The sequence below is a fragment of the Lynx rufus genome, unplaced genomic scaffold (genome assembly GCF_022079265.1).
Source record: "Lynx rufus isolate CCGP_SWC_20201006 ecotype Redwood Valley unplaced genomic scaffold, mLynRuf1.p SCAF_2, whole genome shotgun sequence".
In the NCBI taxonomy this organism is placed as follows: domain Eukaryota; kingdom Metazoa; phylum Chordata; class Mammalia; order Carnivora; family Felidae; genus Lynx; species Lynx rufus.
The window spans coordinates 56859996-56869089 of NW_025814834.1; positions in this window are offsets into that span (position 1 = coordinate 56859996).

A 9094-nucleotide genomic window follows, 5' to 3' on the forward strand; every position below is an offset into this window, starting at 1 on the left:
TGAACACTGGAAATGTAAGAACTGGCTCTTAGGGTTTCCTATTACAATTCTGGTCTTCATTTGGATCGTGATCTCAAGAACAGGGCCACACCTTTTCTCTCTCCTCCTCTTCCTCTTTTGCCTTCTTCTGATTGGTCTTCCATGCTAGAGTTCTGGGGAGATCAGAGGGGACAACTTCCTAGAATACTTCCTGGAATAAACTGAAAACTATACGAGGTGATTTGGAGTATCTGATGACTTCATGGACACAAGGCCATGTTAGAGGTCTATAAACAACAGCCTGATTTTAAGAAACCATTTAACCTGCAGGCCCCCATTTCTTATCTGTAAAATGAGGCACTTATATTTTAACTCTTAAGGCTTATTAGACAGTTGGATTCTAAACTCTAAATTCCCCTGTAATTTCTTCCTATTGTTTTACTCATTCCTCTTAATTGCAGTACAATAGTCTAATGGCCTATGGTTGACACCATCCCACATTTTATTTATTCCCCTTCTGTTAATGAGCATTTAGTTTGTTGGATGCTTTTTTTCCCATTAGAAGTAATGCTACAATAAACATTTTTATACAAATCTCTTTATATATGTGTGTGTGTGTAAAAATTTCTCCAGATTTTCAATTTTACCGAATTCTGCCAAATTAGCCTCCAAATTGGCTCTACTAATTTACCAGTCGTCACTCCCTCCACCTCTGCTCCCACAACTGCTGCAGGGGTTTTGCCACTTTATCACATCCAAAGCCAGCTAGCAGGACACAAGTGCCTGTTCTTGTGGATGTAGGTCCCCAACATCTCTGTCCCCATTCGTTCCCCTGCTTCTCCCCCTCCATCAATCCCGGGAGGGCTTCTCCCCCTCCATCAATCCCAGGAGGGCTTCTCCCCCTCCATCAATCCCAGGAGGGCTTCTCCCCCTCCATCAATCCCGGGAGGGCTTTTCTTCCATAAGAGGCAAAGAGGTAGAGCCTCGCTATATTCCTGTTTGCTTTCAGGTCTTTTACCTCTGCCTTAATATTAAGTCTTTCTTTCCCCTAGAAGTTATGCTTTGAAATGTGCAAGTCAGGAAGAGAATTCTTCTTCTGTTTAACACTATCTCATCCCTTCCTTGAGTTAAAGAACAGACATGTTCTTTAGAGACATGTCTTTTTAGACATGCTTGAACAGGGGAGGAAAAAGGTCAGAAGGGGAAAAAGACATGCTACAGGAAAAAAAATCAGATGATACTGAAAAATTTTATCTTTCAACATAGGCATTTAGCAAATTGCCTTTATTGAAAATAATAAAGTTACATGAAATCTGAAGTATCTGGGAAATTTAACACTTAACACTCACTGTAACACTCAACATTTCTGTCTTGGATTAGAGACAGTATTTCATTATTTTTGTCTGAGTCTTATATTTCCTATAGGAAGAAAACAATGTATAATTAGAGCAGCTAGATATATGCCCAGGCAGGGAGAAGAAAAGAGGGAATCCAAAAAACGTATTTATTTATTTATTTATTTATTTATTTATGTATGTATTTATTTATTTATGTATTTATTTATTTGAGAGAGAGAGCATGAGCAAAAGAGGGAGAGGGGCAAAAGTGGGGGGGGGGGAAGAGAGAGATTGAGAATCCTAAGCAGGCTCTACACTCAACATTGAGCCCAATGCAAGGCTGGATCCCACGACCCTGGGATTACTACCTAGGCTGAAATCAAAAGCTGGTCACTCATCCGACTGAGCCACCCAGACACCCCCCAAGAAACATTTTATTTTTTTATTTTTATTTTTTTTCCCAAGAAACATTTTAAAGGGGAAGAGATTGAATGAAGGGAAAAGTGAGGAGGAGTAGCTCATGATTTTGAGTTTAGCCAGGGACACCAAAAAATGCTTCTTCCTTCGGTAAGAAATGGGAGGAGAATGTGGCTTGAGATGACAGGCAGAAGTTGATGAATTTGAATTGGGATGTAGGAAGTGCATTAATCTCCAAGAGATCTTCTTCTTTAAAATGGGAGGCAGGACATGGGGTGTCTGGGTGGCTCAGTTGGCTAAGTATCCAACTTCGGCTCAGGTCATGATCTCACAGTTGGTGAGTTTGAGCCCCGTGTCAGGCTCTGTGCTGACAACTCAGATTCTGTGTCTCCCTCTGTCTCTGCCCTTCTCCTGCTCATGCTCTGTCTTTCTCCAAAGTAAATTAACATGAAAAAAAATTATAAGATGGCAAGCAGGACAGAGCAACACTTCTGCTATGTTTCCATTTGATCTGCAAGAATACTCTCCTTCTGTGCGTGCATTTTCCTGCCCGCTCCAAGTTGCAGTGACCAGCCACCCCACTTCTGCTCCATGCATCAGCATTCTTGAGGCTGCCATTCTCAGTGCACGTCCTTCATATCTGAATTTTGCTGGAGTGTGTGTGAGCACGTACACAAGCATACAAATAAACCCACAGGCAAGAGACCATTGATGCACACTTTTCCCCAGAGGAAAAGCTAACTTCCTTCTGAATCCCTACAACTGGCTTCCGTTGGCTTTACCTGTGAACGTTCTTGAATGGGGGCAGGCTTGTCACCATTCTTTTGTACATCTCAGGGGAAGTGAATGACCCCACCACCAGGTAAATGTTCTACTGGAGGTTCCCAGTCGGTTTCAGCAGTAGAAGGACTCACGGCTCTTCCTTCTTATCCTTGTGGTAGATAGTTTTTCCTTGCCCCATTTGAAGTTTTTCAAAAATAAATTACCCAGCAAATTTTATTTCATTCCCATAGTTTCACCTCCCACTGCAATAAGGCCATAGATGCCTCCATGCTGACTGCACCCTCCAATCAGCCCAGCCAGAAGCGAACAAAACAAGGACATTTCTACCCAGTTTATTTGAAACACTATTTTAAACAGACTGCTCTGAGTCATCAGTGATGTCCTGTTTCTAAGACAAAGAATAATTGCTCTGACCTCATAGTTGCTCTTTTCAAGGACTCAGGTTTAAAGGTTATGAAGAGCTATTCAAACTCAATTATTTCTTGCTCCCCCTCACTTTGTGCCCTGCCTTTCAGTGCATGCTGGTGTGCCCATTCATAGTCCTAGACCAGTTCAAATAATATGTGTCTTCCAGATTACAAAATGAAGATTCATTCATTCCTTTATGTACTCTTTCAACCAACACTTCTTGAGCATCTTGGCATGCCAGGCACATGCATTGGTGCTGAGGATTCAAGATATCCTGACAGATGTCTTCTGGAGGGGAACCCAAATACCAATAATTGGCTGTGGCTGTCTTAAAACAAATTGCCCATCTTTTGTGTTGTTTTCTCTACTTTCCTTCCTTTGTCTTTTCCGTACTTCTTTACTTTTCATTGCTTCTCTCTCATTCTTCTTTCCCTTTTCTCTATTTTTTCCTCCTTTTTTTTTAATCCCACTATGGCACAGTATTTTCAAAAGGCCACCCTTGTCTTCTGTTTTGCCCACTTATTTCATAGTACCAGTATTTATCAGTGGTTGAGGGCAAACCACTGCTCTGGCCAGATCAGGCTCATTTGGCAATTTTAGGCATCTGAGAGGAGGAAGAAAAGTGTGTAAACTATGGAATGGGTGAATAAACCTATTGGAAAAAGGGTAAGAGTTTTATGAATTGGAAAGAAAGACCATATTTCTGAACAAAGTGTCAATTTCTGGATTAGTCAGGATTGGCTGGGTTTTGTTGTAGTAATAAATAACCTCCAAATGTCAGCGGCTTAATCCAACACAAGTTTACTTCTTGCTGACGCTACATGTCCAACATGGGCCTGGGGAGGATGCAGTCCCTCCATGTCATTCAGGAATCCAGGATATTGGACTCTCTGTCATTTCAGCATGTACTTCCAAGATCACTTCTGAAGGGAAGGAGAGAGCTGGAGGGTCACCCACTGCTGAATGCTTCCGCCTGGCAGTGACCCACAGTTCTGCTCATGACAACCAGACGAATCAGATGGCCTATCCAACCGCAAACGAGCTGAGCCGTGCAGCCATATGTGCTTGGGAGGAGAGGGTGCCTGACTCTTTGTGACATTAGTAGTGTCCACCACAGCACTCAGAGTCAGCAAGTTTGAAACCAAGACTGTGGAAAATCCTGAATGTCTGGCTGCAGTGTTTGAAGGACAAATGTAGAACAAATAGCCTGTGTTCTGCAGCGACAGAGCTCCCTCCTAGCCCCTCTGATTGCTGTTTTACAAGTGCACGTCTCTGGCCACCTAAAAGCCTCACCACCTCAGGCAACCTCTTCCACAGATCCTTGTATGTAAAGGCAGCATTTTAAATAAATACCCATGTGTGTCCTTTTATCCAATAAAATGTCAGTCTTAAATTACTAAGATAATTCATCCCTAAGGTTGAAATATTCCTCTTAATTTACTTCTTTAATTAAGGGAGGTGTGGGGTTTGTGAGGCTTGGGCCATTAGGAAGCATAACTGTTTTGAGCCAAGACTGGGAGGCCACTCCTCGCCTCTGACAGCGTGATGGAGCGAGGCCGCCAGGAAGCCAGGGTGTCAAGGATGACAGGACAGCTCCATCTATTGTAGCCACCAACCTGAATACATAACAGAGTGCATCACCTCCCTCAGACACATTCTCTCAAAGTGAAATTAACTTTATGGGGTGCGCAATTGTAAAGTCTATTTGGATGGTTTTATGTAATGACCCAGGAGTTTTCAGACAAGTGACTTTTGGGCAGCTGTAAACTAGAGTTCGCCTGCACTCCTGGACTTCCTGGAACGTCAAAAATCAAAGTCCTAAGGGTCGTCCATCTAAGAGTAGATGTGTACTCATGACTGATCCCTTGATGGAGCCCAGTCTAAAAGAGAGGAAAGGTGACAAAATCAGCCCGGCACAGTGGCAGAGAGCTGAGTCTCCAGATCTAGGCCAATTCTGGGTTTTCATCTTGGTTGCCCACTAGGAGCTTGTGTGACCTTGGGCAAGTTACATAACATCTCTAAACTCTAGTTACCCATACAATGAGCTTGAAAATAATACTTGTCTCACAGGCTGGTTGAAAGAATTGAGTGAGGTGATGATACTTAACATAGTGGCTATCTCATGTTAAGTGGTCAGAGAATGTTAACTCTTAGTAGTAGTTGTTACTACCAATACTTTTCAGGATAGAAAGCACATATGGAGCTTAAACAATATACTGTGCTGGACCCTGAAAGTTATACTTGAACGAATAGGTCAGAATCTCTGCTTTTAGGGATTTGCAAGTGTGTGTGTGTGTGTGTGTGTGTGTGTGTGTGTAAGGGAGAGAGAGAGGGTGGAGGGAGACAATTGGGGGAAATGTAAGGGTAGAACAAAGAGAAGAAGCAGGAGAGGCATAAGACAAGATAACTAAAGTAAAAATAGACAGCATTTAATTGTGGGCTTACTCTCTCTTTACGTAGATATATCTTTATATAACTGATCTCATTTAATGTTCACACAACCCTCTGGGTAGGCATTATTATTACCCTCATCTCACATTGGAAGAAAGGCAGCTTTGGAAAGATGAAGTCAGTTGCAGTGGGCAACATGTGGGGCTGCCTAGAGAAATGGAAGAAAGATGATGCTGTGTGGTCTGGTTTGACTGGAGCACAGGAGAGGAATGGCTAAGTGGAACAGGATCTACCTGGTGCTCCAGGGAAGCCCTGCTTGCCAGCACAGGTGGTCATTGCCCGCGTGGAGTCCAAGGTCATCTCTAATTTTGGCCACATGGTCGTTAGTGGAGTGCTGTTTGACCAAGAAACAGAAGACTGCCTGGAGGCAGTCCCCGCATCTTTGAGAGACAGGAAGACTAAAACATATTCAGGATGTGCTTAAGCTCAGCCTCAAATCTTGGGGCAAACTCAAGACATGCCGGAAACAGCAACCAATAGCAGACCAGTCCCACATGGTCTGTAGGTCACTGGAGGTGAAAGCTTGTTGGTGATCCAAGGTTGACCACTAGATGGAGCCCTGCCAGGCATGGTGACCCTTAAGGACAGAACCCAAACCCACCTCCCCACCCCTCCTACCTCCCATTTGTCTTTCCAGCACTACAAGTCCAAGACCACCATTGATCCCAGTTTCAAATATTCCTAAACATGTTTTACCATGAGTTCAGACAGTATAAGGAAACTTGGAAGCTTCAAAACTCTTCTAGACTTTTGCCCCAGTAAACACTTTGGGAAGAAAAGTTATCTCCATGTAAAATCTCCATTAAAATAACCTTGTGGGCTTATCTGAAATTAGCACCTCCAGAATTCTTGTTGTGACTCTTGGTTTAGTTTACCTACTTGTGTCTTGATCTTACAATTGATATGCCCTTCTAATCAGATAAGAAAAGAGTTGAAGCATTTCTGGACTATAGACCAACCTCTAATGTTATTTGAAAATAGGAGTTGGGCTTAGGGGTTAGGTTTTTCCCTTTTTATTTGTGTATGATTTAGTGTTCATCCTGCACTAGACACTAAAATGCATTGTTTAATTATCTGAGCTCAACACACCATTTTATAATTCATTAGTCAGTTGCTCTTTGCAAAAGCTTATTTCTTATGAAACAAAAGTGGGAATCAGGCAACTGGACTATTTATCTCTCTTTAGGGGTTGGGGGTTAATATCTGATAGCTCATAACATCTTTATTATAATGCATTTATAATGATTTACTGGAATCATTCTATGGCTAAGTATCTAATGTCAAAGCTGGGATCTGGCATGAAATAAAATGCTGTATCCTTGGGTAGCTCTAGGGAGAAAAAGGCCTCAGCCAATATTTTCTGTGTAATTCTACAAACTGTAATAAGGGTAGGGGTAATTGCCTTAATGTCAATTAAGCTATTAATAATGCCCATCTTGTCATTCCTAAATATAGCAGTGTCTCAATCATACATTACTGTCCCCTGTTAAGACTACTCAGAAATGAGATCACAGCTTATGTGACTCAGGAAGTCTGTCTAGCAGTCAACCTTACTCCTTTACATAAAGGAAAGTTTGGAGATTGATTTACCTGTGTTTGATGAAAAATTTCTACTTAGACACGTATTGGTGTTTGTAAGCGAAAGGGTCGGCAGTCCTTGTAAGCAGGGGAAATCCAGCCTTAAAAACTGTTTCCGGTTCCTATTCTGCTTCTAGATGGCCAGAGCAAGGTGCCCCTAATCGGGACTAGCGTTCTGGGTTCCAGGCCCATGACTGATGGTCCAGACAGTCCCAGACAACCGTCCAGGCATTTTAGAGTTGGGGGCGTTCACTCTAGCTACAGGTGATGGTGTGCTGTGTGCATGTTATTTCCAGGCAATTTGGATGCACACAAGTTCCTCAAGGACAGACAGACAACAGACTGAGACACGCCACAGAGTAAAGGGGCCAATGGTCCATCAGCAAATTTCAACAGCCGGGGTCAAGGGAAAGGCATATTTGGAACACGGAATAGGGGGTGAACTGTGGGATGTGGGTGAGCGGGGAGGATGTCACCAACTCTCCCAGATCAGCCCTAAATCAGAACCATTTATCTCACAGCTAAGAAACAGGACAAGACTCCTTCAGCTGGCACTTATATTTCTCCTGGGCTAAGATTTCTAAGCAGTCACTTCCTTCTGCCCCCCCCTTGTTGGCCCTCTTGGTGAAGTGAACTTCTACTTGATGATATTTAGAGCTCATTAATTTGTCCCAAGGAAGCTTATTGTATGGCAGTTTAATGACAGAAACCTGTTTTAATGCAAATGGACATGTAATCCCACTAAGCCACTCTGAGGGTGTAAATTTAGAACAATTGCTAGGAACTGACACCAGAGTTTAATAAGATGGAGGGCCAGTTCCTAGATCCCCTACGCCCAGGGGACCCTGCTTGGACACCCAGCCCCAGCCGTGTTAGTGGAGCTGGCGGTTACCATGGCAATTTAAATGGGGGAGGGAGGAGTTTGGGCGAGCCTTTCTCAGGTGGTGGGTATCAGAGCTCTGGAAGAGTAGACTGGGGTACACGGAGCGAGGAGGGTTCTGAGAGGGGAGGAAGCGAAGGGTGAGTGGGTGTCTTCTGCTCATTATTCCTCAGGGTATAAGGTTGGGGAAGGTGTCCAGGAGGCAGCTTTCTGTCCTGGTTTCTTCCAGGCAAATCCCCACAGAAAGAGCACACCATCTTTCCTGGGACCCAACTTCTCCAGGCGGGTGAAGGGGAAAGCCTGCCTCTGGGGTGGTGGTGGGAGGTGGAAAGGAGACCGAGGCGGGAATTGTTTGTGAATATTTGCTAGATTATAATGCTGTTGGGTACTACATCATTCTCCAGAGAGCCCTGAATAAGGTTATTATGGGTGAAGTCATTTTTGTAATAAAGTTGGCTGTAACTCTGGGTCATAAATCACCGGTTCTGGTACTAAAAAAATTACTAACCATGCCTCCGTTACCACATACTGTCCTCCTTTTAAATACTTTGATTTTACTACAAATCCTCCATTGACTGAGATGGGGGAAATACACACAATGAGCAAATGATTCCTTCCGTCCCCGGCAGCGGCCGGGCCGGCATCTGGGCCTCCCGGAATGATTTCCTGAGGTGTGATGTTATTTATGGCGTGCTTTCTCTATCAAAAAGGCAAACAGCATCCCGAGTGACCCCGGAGCATTTGCATCATTGCTTCTCTTGCTAATTGATTCATCCCCTGGCAGGGCCTGAGACATGGGCTGTTAGCTGGACACTCTCTCCCAGCTGCAGAGCCCATGGATTAAGAAGCAAAGATGTTAATAAAATTGTTAAATGTCAAAACTGCAAAACCCACACCCATCCCGAGTCTATCAGCTCTTCGGGAATGATTCCGTAAAATACCATCTCCTCCCCTTGTCCTCTCAGTCTAAACTTCACAACCTTTGTTAGGTAAGGAGATTAAGAACTATCATTAACAACACCGATTGTTTAATTTCTTTCATCACTTCTTCCTTTCACATAAGAGTCTGGCACAGAATGAAAAGGAATGTTATCATATGAAGTGCATTTCAGATGTAATAAAGCAGAAAGGAGAGGGTGGCCCCAGTGGCAGTTGTAAGAGGGACAAAGTGTGGATCTCTATAGCTCAGTGGCTGCAAAGCAGAAAATGAAGATTGTAAAAACGTCACATAAAGAAAAAATGCACAGTGGATTCGTTTTGC